This window comes from Delphinus delphis, chromosome 15 (assembly GCF_949987515.2).
Source record: "Delphinus delphis chromosome 15, mDelDel1.2, whole genome shotgun sequence".
Lineage (NCBI taxonomy): Eukaryota > Metazoa > Chordata > Mammalia > Artiodactyla > Delphinidae > Delphinus > Delphinus delphis.
In genome coordinates, this window is record NC_082697.1 from 31,905,593 (window position 1) to 31,928,323 (window position 22,731).

The following is a 22,731-nucleotide window of genomic DNA, read 5'->3' on the forward strand; positions in this document are numbered from 1 at the left end:
TCCAAATAATTTGTTTTTTAAGTTTGTTGGACTTCCCTAGTGGCACAGTGGTTAAGAATCTGCCTGCCAATGCAGGGGACATGGGTTCGATCCCTGGTCCAGGAAGATCCCACATGCCGCGGAGCAACTAAGCCTGTACGCCACAACTACTGAGCCCACGTGCCACAACTACTGAAGCCCACGTGCCTAGAGTCCATGCTCCGCAAGAGAAGCCACAGCAATGAGAAGCCAGAGCACCACATTAAAGAGTAGCCCTCACTCGCTGCAGCTAGAGAAAGCCTGCGTGCAGCAATGAAGACCCATACAGCCCTAAATAAATAAATAAACAAATAAATAATTTTTTTAAAAGTTTGCTTAATAAATGTTCATGATTTATTAATTTTTTTAATAAAAAGTTTCTATGGCTTCAACAAAGTCACAAGTATGACAATCAGATAATCTAGGTGAGTTTGTGTTGTATCATTCCTGACAGAATCCCTGAGAAGTTATGATACTGTCTTGATAAATATTATTCAATAGTGGCAAAGTTTGATCTTTCTTTAAAAATTAATATAAATAAAAATTAAAAGTATATTTAGTATCCTAATTTATTAGTTGATACCTTTAACTGATTGATTTCTTTTATTTATGTTCCCTAGTTTTACCTCATTGCTATTTTCTCAACTTCTTGAGTTATATTAGTTAATGTATTTTCATTATGTCTTACTAACTTTGAAAACTTTAAAAGACATGAAGTTTCCTCTGAATACAGTTTTGGTACTATTGCACAAATTTTGATGTATACTTTTATTTTCTAAACAGTTGTGGTTTGATTTTTCTTTCTTCTTTCCCTTAAATGTTATTTAGGAGGGTGATTTAAAATTTTTTTCCAAGTAGCTAATTTTTATTTTTTTAATTTAAACTTTTATTTTCGCCTATAGCTTTTACTGCAATATGCTCAGAGAAAGTGGCCTGGATGTTTTCTGCTTCTGCAAACATACTGTGGGGTTTTTTTTTAATTTATTTATGTTACTTTATTTTATTTATTTATTTTTTGGCTGCGTTGGGTTTTCGTTGATGCACGTGGGTTTTCTCTAGTTGTGGTAAGCAGGGAGCTGCTCTTCATTGTGGTGCATGGGCTTCTCATTGTGGTGACTTCTCTTGTTGTAGAGCACAGGCTCTAGATGCACAGGCTTCAGTAGTTGTGGCATGTGGGCTCAGTAGTTGTGGTGCACGGGCTTATTGCTCCGCGGCATGTGGGATCTTCCTGGACCAGGGCTCGAACCCATGTTCCCTGCATTGGCAGATGGATTCTTAACCACTGAGCCACCAGGGAAGCCCCATACTGTGGTTTTTTTGGGTTTTGATTTTGTTTTTTAGTCTAGTAAATAGTGCATGTTTCCAGTTTCCCTTGGATGCTGATTATAATCACATATTCTATGCTTCTAAAGGATAGGTGTTGATTTTTAATTCATAAATCATTTTTATTAAGTATGGTGTTCAGATCCTCTAGAGTGTTATTTATTGCTAATCTTCCTTGATAGGTTAATACTGAGAGTGAGGTAAATCTCTATAATTATTACCTTTTATTTACTTCCTCTTAAGATTGCAAACAATTTTTATTTCAAACATTTTAATGCATAATAGTAAAATTGTGAATTTTATCAATGTAACAAGACCACATTGAATCTTACCTGTTGATGTCAATTTACTACCTTGTTTTCTTTTTTGGTATTTCCCTGATAGAATTTGTTTTTGAATTTTTGAATTTTATTTAATTTATTTTTTTATACAGTAGGTTCTTATTAGTTATCCATTTTATACTTATTAGTGTATATATGTTAATCCCAATCTCCCAATTCATCACACCATCCCCTTGCCCCTGCCGCTTTCCCCCTTGGTGTCCATATGTTTGTTCGCTACATCTGTGTCTCAATTTCTGCCCTGCAAACTGGTTCATCTGTACCATTTTTCTAGGCTCCACATATGTGCATTAATATACGATATTTTTCTCTTTCTGACATAGTTCACTCTGTATAACAGTCTCTAGATTCATCCACGTCTCTACAAATGACCCAATTACAGTCCTTTTTAAGGCTGAGTAATATTCCATTGAATATATGTACCACATCTTCTTTATCTATTCATCTATCGATGGGTATTTAGGTTGCATCCATGACCTAACTATTTTAAATAGTGCTGCAATGAACATTGGGGTGCATGTGTCTTTTTGAATTATGGTTTTCTCTTGCTATATGCCCAGTAGTGGGATTGCTGGGTTTTATGGTAATTCTATTTTTAGTTCTTTAAGGAACCTCCATACTGTTCTCCATAGTGGCTGTATCAATTTACATTCCCACCAACAGTAAAAGAGTGTTCCCTTGTCTCCACACTCTCTCCAACATTTGTTGTTTGTAGATTTTGTAGATGATGGCCATTCTGACTGGTGTGAGGTGATACCTCATTGTAGTTTTTATTTGCATTTCTCTAAAAGTTAGTGATGTTGAGCAGCTTTTCATGTGCTTCTTGGCCATCTGTATGTCTTCTTTGGAGAAATGTCTATTTAGATCTTCTGCCCATTTTTTCATTGGCTTGTTTGTTTTTTTAATATTGAGCTGCATGAGCTGTTTGTATATTTTGGAGTTTAATCCTTTGTCTGTTGATTCGTTTGCAAATATATTCTCCCATTCTGAAGGTTGTCTTTTTGTCCTGTGTGTAGTTTCCTTTGCTTTGCAAAAGCTGTTAAGTTTCATTAGGTCACACTTGTTTATTTTTGTTTTTATTCCCATTATTCTAGGAGGTGGATCAAAAAAGATCTTTCTGTGATTTATGTCAAAGAGTGTTCTTCCTATGTTTTCCTCTAAGAGTTTTATAGTGTCCAGTCTTACATTTAGGTCTCTAATCCATTTTGTTTTTGTGTATGGTGTTAGAGAGTGTGCTAATTTCATTCTTTTACATGTAGCTGTCTAGTTTTCCCAGAATCACTTATTGAAGAGGCTGTCTTTTCTCCACTGTATATCCTTGCCTCCTTTGACATAGATTAGTTGACCATAGGTGTGAGGGACTGTCTCTGGGCTTTCTATCCTGTTCCGTTGATCCCTATTTCTGTTTTTGTGCCAGTACCATACTGTCTTGATTACTGTAGCTTTGTAGTATAGTCTGAAGTCAGGGAGCCTGATTCCTTCAGCTCCGTTTTTTTCCCTCAAGACTGCTTTGGCTATTCGGGGTCTTTTCTGACTCCATACAAGTTTTAAGATTTTTTGTTCTAGTTCTGTAAAAAATGCCATTGGTAATTTCATAGGGAACGCAATCCGTAGATTTCTTTGGGTAGTATAGTCATTTTCACAATATTGATTCATCCAATCCAAGAACATGGTATATCTTTACATCTCTTGGTATCATCTTTAATTTCTTTCATCAGTCTTACAGTTTTCTGCATACAGGTCTTTTGTCTCCCTAGGTAGGTTTATTCCTAGATTTTTTGGGGATTTTTTTGTTTGTTTTGTTTTTTGTGGTACGTGGGCCTCTCACTGTTGTGGCCTCTCCCGTTGTGGAGCACAGGCTCTGGACGTGCAGGCTCAGCGGTCATGGCTCAGGGCACAGCCGCTCCATGGCATGTGGGATCTTCCTGGACCAGGGCATGAACCCGTGTCCCCTGCATCAGCAGGCGGACTCTCAACCACTGCACCACCAGGGAAGCTCTATTCCTAGGTATTTATTCTTTTCATTGCAGTAGTAAATGGGAGTGTTTCCTTCATTTCTTTTTCACATTTTTCATCACTCGTGTATAGGAATGCAAGAAATTTCTGTGCATTAATTTTGTATCCTGCAACCTTACCAAATTCATTGATTAGCTCTAGTAGTTTTCTGGTGGCATCTTTAGGATTCTCTATGTATAATATCATGTCATCTGCAAACTGTGACAGTTTTACTTCTTCTTTTCCAATTTGTATTCCCTTTATTTCCTTTTCTTCTCTGATTGCTGTGGCTAGGACTTCCCAAACTATGTTGAAGAATAGTGGTGAGAGTGGACGTACTTGTCTTTTTCCTGATCTTAGAGGAAATGCTTTCAGTTTTTCACCTTTGAGAATGATGTTTGCTGTGGGTTTGTCATATATGGCCTTTATTATATTGAGGTAAGTTCCCTCTATGCCCACTTTCTGGAGAGTTTTTATCATAAATGGGTGTTGAATTTTGTCAAAACCTTGTCTGCATCTATTGTGATGATTGTATGGTTTTTCTTCTTCAGTTTGTTAATATGGTGTATCACATTGATTGATTTGTGTATATTGAAGAATCCTTGCATCCCTGTGGTAAATCCCACTTGATCATGGTTATGATCCTTTTAATGTGTTGTTGGATTCTGTTTGCTAGTATTCTGTTGAGGATTTTTGCATCTATGTTCAGTGATATTGGCTTGTAATTTTCTTTTTTTGTAGTATCTCTGTCTGCTTTATCAGGGTGGTGGTGGCCTTGTAGAATGAATTTGGAAGTATTCCTTCCTCTGCAAGTTTTTGGAAGAGTTTTAGAAGAATGGGTGTTAGCTCTTCTATAAATGTTTGATAGAATTCACCTATGAAGCCATCTGGTCCTGGACTTTTATTTGTTGGAAGATTTTTAATCACAGTTTCAATTTCATTACTTGTGATTGGTCTGTTCATATTTTCTATGTCTTCCTGGTTCAGTCTTGGAAGGTTATACCTTTCTAAGAATTTGTCCATTTCTTCCAGGTTGTCCATTTTATTGGCATAGACTTGCTTGTAGTAGTCTCTTAGGATACTTTGTATTTCTGTGGTGTCTGTTGTAACTTCTCCTTTTTCATTACTAATTTTATTAATTTCAGTCCTCTCTTTTTCTTGATGAGTCTTTCGTTTATCTTCTCAAAGAACCCGGTTTTAGTTTTATTGATCTTTGCTATTGTTTTCTTTGTTTCTGTTTCATTTATTTCTGCTCTGATCTTTATGCTTTCTTTCCTTCTACTAACTTTCAGTTGTGTTTGTTCTTCTTTCTCTAGTTTCTTTAAGTGTAATGTTACATTGCTTATTTGAGATTTTTCTTGTTTCCTGAGGTAGGCTTGTATTGCTATAAACTTCCCTCTTAGAACTGCTTTGGTGCATCCCATAGGTTTTGGATTGTTGTGCTTTTGTTGTAATTTCTTTCTAGGTATTTTTTGATTTCCTCTTTGATTTCTTCAGTGACCTCTTGGCTATTTAGTAATGTATCATTTAGCCTCCATGTGTTTGTGTTTTTTACATTTTTTTCCCCTGTAATTGATTTCTAATCTCATAGCCTTGTGGTCAGAAAAGATGCCTGATATGACTTCATTTTTCATAAATTTACTGAGGCTTGATTTGTGACCCAAGATGTGATCTAACCTGTAGAATGTTCTATGTGCACTTGAGAAGAAAGTGCAATCTGCTGTTTTTGGATGGAATGTCCTATAAATATCAATTAAATCTTTCTGGTCTATTTTGTCATTTAAAGCTTGTGTTTCCTTACTAATTTTCTGTTTTCATGATCTTTCCATTGGTTTAAGTGAGGTGTTAAAGTCCCACACTATTACTGTGTTACTGATGATTTCCCCTTTTATAGCTGTTAGCTGTTGCCTTATGTATTGAGGTGCTCCTATGTTGGGTGCATATATATTTATAATTGTTATATCCTCTTTTTGGATTGATCCCTTGATCATTATGTTCTGTCCTTCCTTGTCTCTTGTAACATTCTTTATTTTAGAGTCTATTTTATGTGATATGAGTATTCCTACTCCAGCTTTCTTTTGATTTCCATTTGCATGGAATATCTTTTTCCATCCCCTCACTTTCAGTCTCTATGTGTCCCCAGATCTGAAGTGGGTCTCTTGTAGACAGCATATAGATGGATTCTGTTTTTGTATTAATTCAGCAAGCTTGTTCTTTTGGTTGGAGCATTTAATCCATTCATGTTTAAGGTAATTATCGATATGTATGTTCCTATTACCATTTTCTTAATTGTTATGGTTTTGTTTTTTGTAGGTCCTTTTCTTCTCTTGCATTTCCCACTTAGAGGAGTTCCTTTAGTATTTGTTGTAGAGTTGGTTTGGTGGTGCTGAATTCTCTTAGCTTTCGCTTGTCTGTAAACTTTTGATTTCTCCTTCGAATCTGAATGAAATCCTTGCTGGGTAGAGTAATCTTGTTTGTAGGTTCTTCCCTTTCATCACTTTAAATATATGGTGTCACTCCCTTCTGGCTTGTAGAGTTTCTGCTGAGAAATCAGCTGTTAACCTTATGGGAGTTCCCTTGTATGTTATTTTTTGTTTTTCCCTTGTTGCTCTCAATAGTTTTTCTTTGTCTTTAATTTTTGTCAATTTGATTACTATGTGTCTCGGCTGTTTCTCCTTGGGTTTATCTTGCCTGGGACTCTCTGTGCTTCCTGGACTTGGATGGTTATTTCCTTTCCCATGTTAGAGATTTTTTCGACTATAATCTCTTCAAATATTTCCTTGGGTCCTTTCTCTCTCTCTTCCCCTTCTGGGACCCCTATAATGCAAATGTTGTTGCATTTACTGTTGTCCCAGAGGTCTCTTAGGCTGTCTTCATTTCTTTTCATTCTTTTTTCTTTATTCTGTTCTGCAGCAGTGAATTCCACCATTCTGTCTTCCAGGTCACTTATCCGTTCTTCTGCCTCAGTTATTCTGCTATTGATTCCTTCTAGTGTAGTTTTCATTTCAGTTATTGTATTGTTTATCTCTCTTTGTTTATTCTTTAATTTTTCTAGATGTTTGTTCTTTAACTCTTCTAGGTTCTTGTTAAAAATTTCTTGCATCCTCTCAATCTTTGCCTCCATTCTTTTTCCAAGGTCCTGGATCATCTTCACTATCATTATTCTGAATTCTTTTTCTGGAAGGTTGCCTATCTCCACATTTAGTTTTTTTTCTGGGGTTTTATCTTGTTCCTTTATCTGGTACAAAGTCCTCTGCCTTTTCATTTTGTGTATCTTTCTGTGAATGTGGTTTTCCTTCCACAGCTGCAGAATTGTAGTTCTTCTTGCCTCTGCTGTCTGCCCTCTGGTAGATGAAGATATCTAAGAGGTTTGTTCAAGTTTCCTGATGGGAGGGACTGGTGGTTGGTAGGGCTGTGTGTTGCTCTGGTGGGCAGAGCTCAGTAAAACTTTAATCCACTTGTCTGCTGATGGTTGTTTGGCCTGAAGTGACCCAACACTGGAGCCTACCCCGCTCTTTGGTGGGGCTAATGGTGGGCTCTGGGAGGGCTCATGCCAAGGAGTACTTCACAGAACTTCTGCTTCCACTGTCCTTGTCCCCACGGTGAGCCACATCCACCCCCCGCCTCTGCAGGAGACCCTCCAATACTAGCAGGTAGTTCTGGTTCAGTCTCCTATGGGGTCACTGCTCCTTCCCCTGGGTCCTGATGCACACACTAATTTGTGTGTGCCGTCCAAGAGTGAAGTCTCTGTTTCCTCCAGTCCTGTCAAAGTCCTACAATCAAATCCCTCTAGGCTTCAAAGTCTGATTCTCTAGGAATTCCTCCCCCCATTGCTGGACCCCCAGGTTGGGAAACCTGACATGGGGCTCAGAACCTTCATTCCAGTGGGTGGACTTCTGTGGTATAAGTGTTCTCCATTGTGTGAGTTACCCACCCAGCAGTTATGGGATTTGAGTTTTTTGTGATTGCGCCCCTCGTGCCATCTCATCATGGCTTCTCCTTTGTCTTTGGATGTGGGGTATCTTTTTTGGTGAGTTCCTGTGTCTTCCTGTCGATGATTGTTCAGCAGTTAGGTGTGATTCCAGTGCTCTCACAAGAGGGAGTGAATGCATGTCCTTTTACACTGCCATCTTCCCTCCTCCCTGATAGAATTTTTACTTGTCTTCCATTTTATACTTTTTTGGTACTTCATTATAGATGTGGCTTGTAAACCAGCATATGGTTATGATTTTGTGTCCCAATCTGCAAAGCATTGTTTTTAATAATATAACTTGGGACTCCCCTGGTGGCGTAGTGGTTAAGAATCTGCCTGCCAATGCAGGAGACACGGGTTTGAGCCCTGGTCTGGGGAGATTGCACATGCTGAGGAGGAACAAAGCCCCTGTGCCACAACTACTGCGCCTGCACTCTAGAGCCCACGAGCCACAACTACTGAAGCCCGCATGCCTAGAGCCGTGCTCTGCAACAAGGGAAGCCACCACAAGGAGAAGCCCTTGCACCACAACAAAGAGTAGCCCCGCTCGCCACAACTAGAGAAAGCCTGTACATAGCAAAGAAGAGCCAATGCAACCAAAAAAAAAAAAAAAAGTAAAATAAAATAAAGGATGTATGGCTTAAAATTTATAGATAATAAAATATACAATACTGTTTATTGCAAATTCCACTTAGCCAATTGATTCTAACAGAAAACTTTCATTGATTTTTGCTGAACCCTTGTATCTGTAGCAAAATTATAGTTGCAATTGATGAGTGAGTATAGCTTCAACATGAATGTTTATGAACATGAATTTTCATTTATGTTACCAAGGAAGGTAAAAGTAAAACAACAAAAACATATTTCAAAACTTTACAAAAGGGGGCTTCTCTGGTGGCACAGTAGTTGAGAGTCCGCCTGCCAATGCAGGGGACATGGGTTCTTGCCCTGGTCCGGGAATATCCCACGTGCCATGGAGCAGCTAGGCCCGTGAGCCATGGCCGCTAAGCCTGCGCGTCCGGAGCCTGTGCTCTGCAACGGGAGAGGCCACAACAGTGAGAGGTCCACGTACCACAAAAAAAAAAAAAAAACTTTACAAAAAAATCTTTATATATTTATCAGTGACATGAGGACTTCTTTGCTGAAAAATATGATGGTAAGAATATTTCCTCAAATTTTTGTGCTATTCCCAATGCAAAGCCTACATATATAAAAAATGTAAATTGTATACTATTTTGGAATTCAAAATACACTATTTTAAGTTTAATTTTTTTAATATTATTTATTTATTTTTTGGCTGCATCAGGTCTTAGTTGCAGCATGCGGGATCTTTTGTTGCAGCACACACGCTCTTTGTTGTGGTGTGTGGGCTTCACTCTAGTTGTGGCACGCAGGTTCCAGAGCACGTGGGCTCTGTAGTTGTGGTGTGTGGGCTTAGTTGCCCAGCAGCATGTGGAATCTTAGTTCCCCGACCAGGGATCAAACCTATGTACCTTGCATTGCGAGACAGTTGGACCACTGGATCACCACGGAAGTCCCATTAAGTTTAATTTTTGAATGGGTAATACTTTCACGTGGTCTACTCTGCATTATTAACATTTTACTATTACTTTCTTAAGTTTTGACAATCAACAAAACAATGAATCAAGTCTTGATGATAATTTTTGCCAGTTTCTGTGGTGTAAATATTCCTATCATGGCCAATTTCAAGCTACAGACATGAAGATAAACCAAATGCAGACTTGGAAATAGATGCACAATGCTATACCATTATATCATATTTCCAACATACAGATAAAATAGATACAAATAGCCTCCAGAGCATAGACAATAGAAAATGTAGTAAAATACATAATTAGGAATTGATGGCTTTCAAGTATTTATTACTTTCAGTTTTAATAAAATGTATGCTTGTTTTTTGTTTGTTTGTTTTGTTTCTTTGTTTGTTTGTGATACTTGGGCCTTTCACTGTTGTGGCCTCTCCCGTTGCGGAGCACAGGCTCCGGACACGCAGGCTCAGCGGCCATGGCTCACGGGCCCAGCCGCTCCGCATTATGTGGGATCTTCCTGGACAGGGGCATGAACCCGAGTCCCCTGCATTGGCAGGTGGACTCTCAACCACTGCACCACCAGGGAAGGCCAAATGTATGTATTTTTAATTTGTATAATTTAATTTTTAAAATTTATTTATTTTGGCTGCACTGGGTTTTTGTTGCTGTGTGTGGGCTTTCTCTAGTTGCAGCGAGTGGGAGCTTCTCTTTGTTGTGGTGCACGGGCTTCTCATTGTGGTGGCTTTTCTGGTTGGGGAGCACGGGCTCTAACTGCACAGTCTTCAGTAGTTGTGGTACACGAGCTCAGTAGCTGTGGCTCGCAGGCTCTAGAGTGCAGGCTCAGTAGTTCTGGTGCATGGGCTTAGTTGTTCTGCAGCATGTGGGATCTTCCTGGACCAGGGCTCCAACCGTGTCCCCTGCATTGGCAGGTGGATTCTTTTTTTTTTTTTTAACATCTTTATTGGAGTATAATTGCTTTACAATGGTGTGTTAGTTTCTGCTTTATAACAAAGTGAATCAGCTACACATATACATATATCCCCATATCTCCTCCCTCTTGCGTCTCCCTCCCACCCTCCCTTTCCACCCCTCTAGGTGGTCACAAAGAACAGAGCTGATCTCTCTGTGCTATGCGGCTGCTTCCCACTAGCTATGTATTTTACATTTAGTAGTATATATAAGTCTGTACATATATACTGTCATGGAGAGAGTCCATACCACTCTCACACTTTGTCCAGCTTACTCTTCACCCTCCCTGTGTCCTCAAGTCCATTCTCTACGTCTGTGTCTTTATTCCTGTCCTGCCCCTAGGTTCTTCATAACCGTTTTTTGTTTGTTTGTTTTTTAGATTCCATATATGTTAGCATATGGTATTTGTTTTTCTCTTTCTGACTTACTTCACTCTGTGTGACAGACTTTATGTCCATCCACTTCACTACAAATAACTCAATTTCGTTTCTTTTTATGGTTGAGTAATATTCCATTGTATATATGTGCCACGACTTCTTTATCCTTTCATCTGTTAATGGACACTTAGGTTATTTCCATGTCCTGGCTATTGTAAATACAGCTGCAATGAACATTGTGGTGCATGACTTTTTTTGAATTATGGTTTTCTCAGGGTATATGGCCAGTAGTGGGATTGCTGGGTTGTATGGTAGTTCTATTTTTAGATTTTTAAGAAACCTCCATACTGTTCTCCATAGTGGCTGTATAAATTTACATTCCCACTAACAGTGCAAGAGGGTTCCCTTTGCTCCACACCCTCTCCAACATTTATTGTTTGTAGATTTTTTGATGATGACCATTCTGACTGGTGTGAGGTGATACCTCATTGTAGTTTTCATTTGCATTTCTCTAATAATTAGTGATGTTGAGCATTCTTTCATGTGTTTATTGGAAATCTGTATGTCTTCTTTGGAGAAATGTCTATTTAGGTCTTCTGCCCATTTTTGGATTGGGTTGTTTGTTTTTCCTGATATTGAGCAGCATGAGCTGCTTGTAAATTTTGGAGATTAATCCTTTGTCAGTTGCTTCATTTGCAAATATTTTCTCCCATTCTGAGGGTTGTCTTTTGGTTTTGTTTATGGTTTCCTTTGCTGTGCAAAAGCTTTGAAGTTTCATTAGGTCCCATTTGTTTATTTTTGTTTTTATTTCCATTTCTCTAGGAGGTGGGTCAAAAAGGATCTTGCTGTGATTTATGTCATAGAGTGTTCTGCCTATGGTTTCCTCTAAGAGTGTGATAGTGTCTGGCCTTACATTTAGGTCTTTAATCCATTTTGAGCTTCTTTTTGTGTATGGTGTTAGGGAGTGATCTAGTTTCATTCTTTTACATGTAGCTGTCCAGTTTTCCCAGCACCACTTATTGAAGAGGCCGTCTTTTCTCCATTGAATATTCTTGCCTCCTTTATCAAAAATAAGGTGACCATATGTGTGTGGGTTTATCTCTGGGCTTTCTATCCTGTTCCATTGATCTATATTTCTGTTTTTGTTCCAGTATAATATTGTCTTGATTACTGTAGCTTTGCAGTATAGTCTGAAGTCAGGGAGCCTGATTACTCCAGCTCTTTATTTCTTTCTCAATATTGCTTTGGCTATTCAGGGTCTTTTGTGCTTCCATACAAATTGTGAAATTTTTCATTCTAGTTCTGTGAAAAATGCCATTGGTAACTTAATAGGGATTGCATTGAATCTGTAGATTGCTTTGGGTAGTAGAGTCATTTTCACAATATTGATTCTTCCAATCCAAGAACGTGGTATATCTCTCCATCTGTTTGTATCATCTTTAATTTCTTTCATCAGTGTCTTATAGTTTTCTGCATATAGGTCTTTTATTTCCTTAGGTAAGCTTATTCCTAGGTATTTTATTCTTTTTGTTGCAATGGAAAATAGCAGTGTTTCCTTAATTTCTCTTTCTGATTTTTCATCATTAGTATATAGGAATGCAAGAGATTTCTGTGCATTAATTTTGTATCCTGCTACTTTACCAAATTCATTGATTAGCTCTAGTAGTTTTCTGGTAGTGTCCTTAGGGTTCTCTATGTCATCTGCAAACAGTGACAGCTTTACCTCTTCTTTTGTGATTTGGATTCCTGTTATTTCTTTTTCTTCTCTGGTTGCTGTGGTTATAACTTCCAAAACTATGTTGAATAATAGTGGTGAGAGTGGGCAACCTTGTCTTGTTCCTGATCTTAGTGGAAATGGTTTCAGTTTTTCACCATGGAGAATGATGTTGGCTGTGGGTTTGTCATATATGGCCTTTATTATGTTGAGGTACATTCCCTCTGCCTACTTTCTGAAGGGTTTTTTTTCATAAATGGGTATTGAATTTTGTTGAAAGCTTTTTCTGCATCTATTGAGATGACCATATGGCTTTTATCCTTCAATTTTTTTATATGGCGTATCACATTGATTGATTTGTGTATATTGAAGAATCCTTGGCTGGTGGATTTTTAACCACTGCACCACCAGGGTAGTCCCTATATAATTTAATTTTTTTAATATACATTTAGTTTATTTATTTATTTTTGGCTGCAGTGGGTCTTTGTTGCTGCGTGCTGGTTTTTCTCTAGTTGTGGAGAGCGGGGTTACTCTTCATTGTGGTGCGTGGGGTTTTCATTGTGGTGGCTTCTCTTGTTGAGGAGCATGGGCTCTATGCACACGGGCTTCAGTAGTTGTGACACGTGGGCTTCAGTAGTTGTGGCTTGTGGGCTCTAGAGTGCAAACTCAGTAGTTGTGGCGCACAGGCTTTGTTGCTCTGCAGCATGTGGGATCTTCCCGCACCAGAGCTCGAGCCCATGTCCCCTGCATGGGCAGGTGGATTCTTATCCACTGTGCCACCAGGGAAGCCCTATAATTTAATTTTTAATAATGAGTGTGTTTAAGAGCTAGACTACAAAATTCCTAAAAATAACAATCTTCTTTCAAGAGTCTGTAAGAGCTAGTTCCAGCATACCACTGTAGCCATCAGCAGTAAGGCCTAAGAAGCAGAGAAAGCCAATCTGCAGAGATGAGAAAGAGAGAAGAAAGAGGGGGAGGAGGAGGAAGAGAAGGAAGACAAAGTAAAAGAGAATGAGAAGAACAAGAATGCAAAGAAAGGTAAAGGTAAGAGAAGTTAAGGGAACTATGGCCTGGATTCCTGACTTGTTCAACTTCTTAGTTCCAGTCCCTTCCTGCAGCCTAGTGCATTTCTGTATTGTAAAGATGTACCTCATATCCTTATAATAAATGCTTCCTTTAAAAAAAAATTTACACTTTACTAGGAACAATTTGCTGAACCCAAACCAGCTTAAGATTAATAATTAATACTTGGTGTTCATGCGCTCAAATGTATGTCACATTTTTATTAGAATGCAGTGACAAAGATAATATATTTATATCATTAATATATAGAGTTATAGCCACCCAAGGTGCAAATATTCCTAAACATGTTTGACCCAAAGTGCTATACAGTATGTGTAGTGCTTGTTTATAACAGCAAAGTTTACTGTTCATATGTCTTGTTGATATTAATCTATAAATTTTTTTAACTTAGTTTTTGAATAAATTTTTCTCTTTATTAATTCTTCTTTTTAAAAATTAATTAATTAATCTTATTTTTGGCTGCGTTGGGTCTTCATTGCTGCTCAAGTGCTTTCTCTAGTTGCAGCGAGCTGGGGCTACTCTTCGTTACAGTGCATGGGCTTCTCATTGCAGTGGCTTCTCTTGTTCCGGAGCATGGGCTCTAGGTGTGCAGGATTCAGTAATTGTGTCACGCAGCCTCAGTAGTTATGCCTCTGGGCTCTAGAGTGCAGGCTCAGTAGTTGTGGCACATGGGCTTAGTTGCTCCGGGGCATGTGGGATCTTCCTGGACCAGGGCTTGTACCTGTGTCCCCTGCTTTGGTAGGGGGATTCTTAAGCATTGAGCCACCAGGGGAGTCCCTATTAATTCTTCTTGGCTTCAATCAAAGTACAGAAGTGTATGGTGCCTTTTTGTAAAACTATTAGGATTGACTTTGGTCCAGCTTGAAACCTTTTAATACCCACCCAGATTGCTCCTAATATCATCCTGCATCACTTACCCTTCTTTACTTACAGGAGACAGTCCATATTCCTTAGCATGGCTTTCAAGGCCCTTCCCAGACTGGCTCCTTCTCAACCTTCCAGTCCCCTGGACTCATCAGATGGTTGTTAATTCACGTTGCCTGCCCTCTCTGCCTAGAATGAATGCTTGTTTCCTGCCCTTGCATTCCCACTTCATCTGGGAAGACATTGCTTTTTCTCAAGGCCTCACCACCTGTGTGCCCCCATTCTGGTCCAAGCCCTCCAGCCCCATTATCACAGCATGGCAGGAACTGCTATTTCACTACCCACTTATTAGTTGTATGCGAGGCTGCCTTTTCAGCTAAAATGTGGACTTTTGGAGGAAAAGCAGTATGACTTGTTCTTGGACCCCCAGAATCTCACACAGGACCTGTCACATAGCAGGTGTTCACTAAATTTCTCATGAATTGAAGTAAACATGTTTTAGGGGCAGAAAGAGCCTGATTTTCCCCACGCATATGGTAGGAAGTCCTGGGATTTAGCCAGAAAAGCTTCTGGGAGAATTTTTTTGGTAAGTCTGGTAAGCAGGGCTTGTCCCTAACCTAACTTTCCATCTGTTTGCTACACTATCCCCTGCCAAATCTTCAACCTTAAGGATATTGATTAATGCCATGACCTCAAGGACTTGTACATTAGTTACTATCACTGTGTAACAAATACTCTAAATTTAGTGGCTGAAGTGATAAATTTCATCTCCCATGGTTTCTGCCATGCAAGGATTTGGGAGTTGTTTGGCTTTGTGTTCCTGACTCAGGATCTCTTTTGAGGTCACAGATGTCAGCCGGGACTGCAGTGACCTGGAGGCTTGGCCAGGGCTCTCTCATGGCTGGCAAGTTGGTTCCTCTCCTTATGGGTTTCTCCATGAAGTTGCTGAATGGTCTTGTGGCATGGAGGCTGGCTTCTCCCAGAGCAAGCAATGTAAGAGGCCAAGGCAGAAGCTGTGTTGCCTTTTCTGATCTGGCTTTGGAAGACACCCACCATCACTTCTGTCATATTCTATTGATCACACAGGCCAGCCTTACTTCAAGATGGGAGGAGACTACACAAGGGCAAGAATACCATGAGGTGATTATCATGAGGACCCTCCTGAAAGCTGATGACTACAACTAGACTGAAAGATAAGATGTATCTTATTATATAACTACATGATAAAAGAAATAAAGAACACAATGTACCAAGTGATTAGTAGACCTTACGTGATACATTCCAAAGGTTGTTCCTAAAATCCTGAGGGCTGGAAAAAATTGTATGCATGCCCAGAAGGAAGAGAGAATTTCAGACACATCACCAGCAGTAATTATAGCTTAATCAATACTATCATTTATTTAACAATACTTCAAGATGCTCATGGATCTCAAAGATAAAAGCCCATAGCCTTACATAGTATCCCCTGCTACAAGCCAAATCCCAATACTTCCCAATACTTTTGTATGGTAATAAGCTATCTGAATTTGAGATAACTTTGTGCGCATAATCAAGAAATTGTGTGGATCCTTTGTTAAAGGAGTCTTACCTTAGTACTCTTTAAAAGTGCCCCATGGAGGCCTGTACTGTCCTTGTCTGTTTAACGTATTAATCAGTGGTTTGGAATGAAAAAATGTTTATCAAATTGTAAATGACTCAAGCTTGAAGGAATAGTTACTACATGAGATGATAATACCAGGTTTTAGGGCAATTCCCATGGGCTAGAATGATGGACTGAACAAGTAAAAGCAAACTTAACAGGGACATATGAAGAGGCTGATATTCAGATCCACTTAGTTATTTAAGTCTTCTAAGTCCTCAACTCACATGTCCCTTCCATTAGAGAGCACGCATGGCCCAGTCACTCTTGGGAAATGCCCCCTCTTCCCTATTTCTGATACCCCATTCTGACAGGTAGACCCTCCTCCAGGTTCTGCATCCTTTCTCCAGGGCCAGACTAGGAGGGTCTTCAGGGTTATGGGGAAATAAATGCAGAGGAACTGGGTTAGAAAAACCCCTTCATGACTGAGTAGGCCTCATCAGCATCCTTTGTCCCTCTTCTAACCTCCATTCTTCTCCTCCGCATAAGGAAACATACTATCCCTCACCTAAGTCTACCTATGTGGAAATGTGTAAGATAGTCCTTTCCATAGATGACTATCCTTTTGGATTTTTCTTTAAACTTCACAGGATCTGACTTTCATCTTTTGGACACCTAAAGAAACCACCATGATCACTCATGGTCATTAATCTTTTCCTAGAGGGAATAGGTTAAAAGATGGATGTTTGAGTATGGTCATCAAAAGGAAAATAAGTACTTAGAGCTCAAGCCTTCATGAAACTGTGTGCTTGGAAAAATGAGGGCTCTGTTTTAGTCAGTATAGGTTAGGTAAAGCTGCAGTATCAAACAACAATCTAAGTGGCTCAAAACTAGAGTTTATTTTTCACTCACATAACATGTACATTGCAATTCAGGAAACAAGTTAACAGGGCTGCCCCATCTGAAACACCACTGGTCACCACCACAGAGAGAAAGGAAGATGGAGGACACGTACTGATTGTTAGTTGCTTTTTCCTAGATGTGGCACATGTCACTTTTGTCCTTATTTCATTAGCAAGAGCAAGTTGATGGTCATACCTAACTTTAAGGGGACAGGGAATTGGAATCCTCCCCTATGTCCAGATATGAGGGAGATTAGAAATTGGCAAATGGAATAATGTCAGTCACAGGCTCTATGTATAAGTAGAATGGTGCTATTTTTTAATTTGTGGAGCTGAGGGAGAGGTAGGCAATGGGAGATACTGGTTTCTAATTATTTTTAATAGAAAGAATCCCTCAATCTGAACTAAAGAAATAAAATGAAAAGTCAACCTGTCACTTGGATACTCCAACCACCAGTTCTCCTCTACAGGGCAATCATGATTACCAGTTTTCTGTGTCTCCTTCCCTCCAAATTATCTACAAATAATCACACATGTTTATAAAAATATGAGTTTGTTATATATAGTATGTGTTGTATATAGCATAAAGAAAAATGCAAAACAAGAAACAAAAAAACTTGCATGTAGAGTTTAACTAAAAAAAAAAACTCATCGGGGCTTCTCTGGTGGTGCAGTGGTTGAGAGTCTGCCTGCCGTTGCAGGGGACACTGCCCCGGTCCGGGAGGATACCACATGCCGCAGAGCGGCTGGGCCCGTGAGCCGTGGCCGCTGAGCCTGCGCGTCCAGTGCCTATGCTCCACAACGGGAGAGGCCACAACAGTGAGAGGCCCGCGTACCGCAAAAAAAGAAACAAACAAAAAAACAACTCATCAACACCCAGATGAAGGAATAGAAATGAGAAGTTCCCTTGCCAAATCTCCCTGTGTGCCCCTCCCTGGTCATAACTGACTCATCCTTTTAGGTGCCCATGATTCTGACTTTTGTGATAGTTACTTCCTTGCCTTAAAAAAAAAAAATTTAGCACCTTCATATATATCCCTAAGTGATATAATTTAATTTTTCCTGTTTTCAAAATTTACAAAACGGAGTCTGTATAATCCTTTGAGTCTTGTATTGTCTTTTGAGTCTTGTTTCTTTCAATCAACATTTTGTTTGTGATATTCATCCTCACATAGCTGTAGTTTTGTCATTTTTATTACCATGTAGTATTTTGTTAGAAATTTACCACAAAACAAAACAATAAAACAACAAAAAAGAAACATCACAATTTCTCCATTTAAAAATTTTCTAATTTTTCCATCTTAACGTCCTCTTGATAGACATTTGAGTTGTCTGCAGTTGGGGCTGTTAAATGCAATGCTGCTGTGAACATCCTTGTCCATGGGTCTTGGTGCATAGGTGCATGAATTTCTCTCATGTGTGTACCCAGAAGGGAAATTACCGGGTTATAGAGTACAAACGCCTTCAACTTTAATAATAATGCCAGCTAGTTCTCCAAAGTGGTTATACCTGCTTATATTCTCACTAGCAGTATAAGAAATTTCTATAGCTTTATCAACTCTTGGTACTGTCAGAGTATATTATTATTTTACACAAATAGGAAAGTAGTGTAAAGTTCATTCTCCAACCTTGCCTTTTTTTTTTTTTTGGTAATATAGCAGCATCATTTTATTTTGAATTCTTTGATTGGATAGGGATAGATAAAAATCCCTCTGATAAAACCTAATGACTCACTTCAGAAAAGATAGAGATGGGCCTTCCTAGCAAATATGGCAGAGAAAAGTCCAACTTTGCCTTTTTAAAAATATAAAAATACATCTTGGAATGTATGCCATCTAGAATATATAGACATCCATTTTCATGCTTGCTTAAAGTTCTTAGTTATGACTTTTATTTTCTCTACTATCTTAAATAATAAATCATTTTCAACATAGAGAGAGAGCTGTAGGACAAAGATGGCATGTATTCACAACTCATTCCTCTGTTCATGGCACACATTACTAATTGATCATGGCACTCTTTCCCACTGAGCACAAATGTAGCCTTAGAATCCTTCTCAATTCAGTGCTCTAATACCTTACTACTCAAAATGTAGTCCCAGGGCTTGCAGCATTAGCATCACCTGGGAGCTTGTTGGCAATGCAGAATCTCAGACCCTACTCCAAACTTACTGAATCAGAGTCTGCATTTAAGAAACATTCCCAGGTAATTCACCTGCATAAGGAAGTATAAGAAGTGCTGGCTTAGGCAGCATCTACAAAATACCAGTGAAATGTGTGTGTCCTCCCTATTCCAGAGGCACACTGCAAGCCTCTGTCCTTGGTCCTGTTCTTCCAAAGCGTTTATCTGTGCACTTCATGGGAACATAGGTGGCAGGCTGATCTGATGTGTCTACAGTAAGAATTCTAGAGGGGTAGCAGAAACACTGGATTGCAGAATCATGATACAAGCACACCGAGAGGGTGGAGTGAAGTACAGGCTCTAACCATTGAGCTAAATAAAATTTGACCAAGACAAACAAAAGACTTCATAGGAGCATATCTGAAAATAGCAGTGGCATATAAACATTCATGTATGGGGCTTCCCTGGTGGCACAGTGGTTGAGAGTCCACCTGCCGATGCAGGGGACATGGGTTCGTGCCCCGGTCCGGGAAGATCCCACATGCTGTGGAGCAGCTAGGCCCGTGAGCCATGGCCGATGAGCCTGCGCGTCCGGAGCCCGTGCTCCACAACGAGAGAAGCCACAACAGTGAGAGGCCCGCATACCGCAAACACACACACACACACACACACAAAAATGTATGTATAATAATCATTTTGCTGTACACTTGAAACTAACACAACACTGTAAGTTAACTGTGCTTAAATTTTTAAAAGTAAAAATAAACATCTAATAACAACAACAAAAAAGAGAATAGCAGTGGCATGCAGTGTCTGTTATGAAACATTACCCTTGATGTCACACAGAAAGGCTGGGTTCCAGATTAGGTTGGGACACAAAACCATGCTCTTCCCTGCTCATATTAAGTCAATTAATGCACTAGAAAATACAGAGGCTCTGAGGTACCCATTGTAGTCAGTTCTCTTTGTTTAATTCAGCAGTCCCAAAACAGAACCCTTTCTGTATATCACCTATTAATATCTACAGGACTGATGTTATGGAACACAGTGTGGGAAACACTGGCTTGGGGTTTTAGTTTATGGTCTGGGCCATGAAAAAGACATAGCTGGGAAGAGGGGAAAGATGGCGGAAGAGTAAGACGCGGAGATCACCTTCCTCCCCACAGATACATCAGAAATACATCTACACGTGGAACAACTCCTACAGAACATCTACTGAACGCTGGCGGAAGACCTCAGACCTCCCAAAAGGCAAGAAACTCCCCACGTACCTGGGTAGGGCAAAAGAAAAAAGAATAAACAGAGACAAAAGAATAGGGACGGGACCTGCACCAGCGGTAGCGAGCCGTGAGGAAGAAAGTTTCCACACACTAGAAGCCCCTTTGCGGGCAGAGACTGCGGGTAGCTGAGGGGGAAAGCTTCGGAGCCACGGAGGAGAGCACAGCAACAGGGTGTGGAGGGCAAAGCGGAGAGATTCCCGCACAGAGGATCGGTGCCGACCGGCACTCACCAGCCAGAGAGGCTTGTCTGCTCACCCGCCGGGGCGGGCGGGGCTGGGAGCTGAGGCTTGGGCTTCGGTCGAAGCGCAGGGAGAGGACTGGCGGCATGAACACAGCCTGAAGGGGTTAGTGCACGGCTAGCAGGGAGGGAGTCCGGGAAAAAGTCTGGACCTGCCGAAGTGGCAAGAGACTTTTTCTTCCCTCTTTGTTTCCTGGTGCGCGAGGAGAGGGGATTAAGAGCGCTGCTTAAAGGAGCTCCAGAGACGAGCGCGAGCTGCGGCTAAAAGCGCGGACCCCAGAGACAGGCATGAGACGCTAAGGCTGCTGCTGCCGGCACCAAGAAGCCTGTGTGCGAGCACAGGCCACTATCCCCACCCCCGTTCCGGGGAGCCTGTGCAGCCCGCCACTGCCAGGGTCCCGGGATCCAGTGACAATTTCCCCGGTAGAACGCAAGGCGCGCCTCAGGCTGGTGTAACGTCATGTTGGCCTCTGCTGCCGCACGGTCGCCCCGCACTCCGTACCCCTCACTCCCCCGGCCTGAGTGAGCGAGAGTCCCCGAATCAGCGGCTCCTTTAACCCCGTCCTGTCTGAGCGAAGAACAGACGCCCTCCCGGCGACCTACATGCAGAGGAGGGCCAAATCCAAAGGTGAACCTGGGAGCTGTGTGAACAAAGAAGACAAAGGGAAATCTCTCCCAGCAGCCTCAGGAACATCGGATTAAATCTCCACAATCAACTTGATGTACCCTGCATCTGTGGAATACCTGAATAGACAACGAATCATCCCAAATTGAGGAGGTGGACGTTGAGAGCAAGATTTATTATTTTCTCCCCTTCTCCTCTTTTTGTGAGTGTGTATGTGTATGCTTCTGTGTGAGATTTTGTCTGTATAGCTTTGCTTTCACCATTTGTCCTAGGGTTCTATCCATCCGTTTTTTTTTTTTTTTTTTTTACTTAAAAAAATTTTTTTCTTCATAATTATTTTTTATTTTAATAAATTTATTTTACCTTACTTTATTTTATCCTCTTTCTTTCTACTTTTTCTCCCTTTTACTCTGAGCTGTGTGGATGAAAACCTCTTGGTGCTGCAGCCAGGAGTCAGTGCTGTGCCTCTGAGGTGGGAGAGCCAACTTCAGGACACTGGTCCACAAGAGACCTCCCAGCTCCTTGTAAAGTCAAACAGCGAAAATCTCCCAGAGATCTCCATCTCAACACCAACACGCAGCTTCACTCAACGACCAGCAAGCTACAGTGCAGGACACCCTATGCCAAACAACTAGCAAGACAGGAACACAACCCCACCCATTAGCAGAGAGGCTGCCTAAAATCATAATAAGTCCACAGACACTCCAAAACACAACACCAGACGTGGAACTGCCCGCCAGAAAGACAAGATCCAGCCTCATCCACCAGAATATAGGCACTAGTCCCCTCCACCGGGAAGCCTACCCAACCCACTAAACCAACTTTAGCCACTGGGGACAGACACCCAAAACAACGGAAACTACGAACCTGCAGCCTGCAAAAAGGAGACCCTAAACACAGTAAGATAAGCAAAATGAGAAGACAAAAAACACACAGCAGATGAAGGAGCAACATAAAAACCCACCAGACCTAACAAATGAAGAGGAAATAGGCGGTCTACCTGAAAAAGAATTCAGAGTAATGATAGCAAAGATGATCCAAAAGCTCAGAAATAGAATAGAGAAAATGCAAGAAACATTTAACAAGGACCTAGAAGAACTAAAGATGAAACAAGCAATGAAGAAAAACACAATAAATGGAATTAAAAATACTCTAGAAGGGATCAATAGCAGAATAACTGAGGCAGAAGAACATATAAGTGACCTAGAAAATAAAATAGTGAAAATAACTACTGCAGGACAGAATAAAGAAAAAAGAATGAAAAGAACTGAGGACAGTGTCAGAGACCTCTGGGACAACATTAAATGCACCAACATTTGAATTATAGGGGTTCCAGAAGAAGAAGAGAAAAAGAAAGGGACTGAGAAAATATTTGAAGAGATTATAGTTGAAAACTTCCCTAATATGGGAAAGGAAATAGTTAATCAAGTCCAGGAAGCACAAACAGTCCCATACAGGATAAATCTGAGGAGAAACACACCAAGACATATATTAATCAAACTGTCATAAATTAAATACAAAGAAAACATATTAAAAGCAGCAAGGGAAAAACAACAAATAACACACAATGGAATCCCCATAAAGTTAACAGCTGATCTTTCAGCAGAAACTCTGAAAGCAGAAGGGACTGGCAGGACATCTTTAAAGTGATGAAGGAGAAAAAGCTACAACCAAGATTACTCTACCCAGCAAGGATCTCATTCAGATTTGATGGAGAAATTAAATCCCTTACAGACAAGCAAAAGCTGAGAGAGTTCAGCACCACCAAACCAGCTTTAC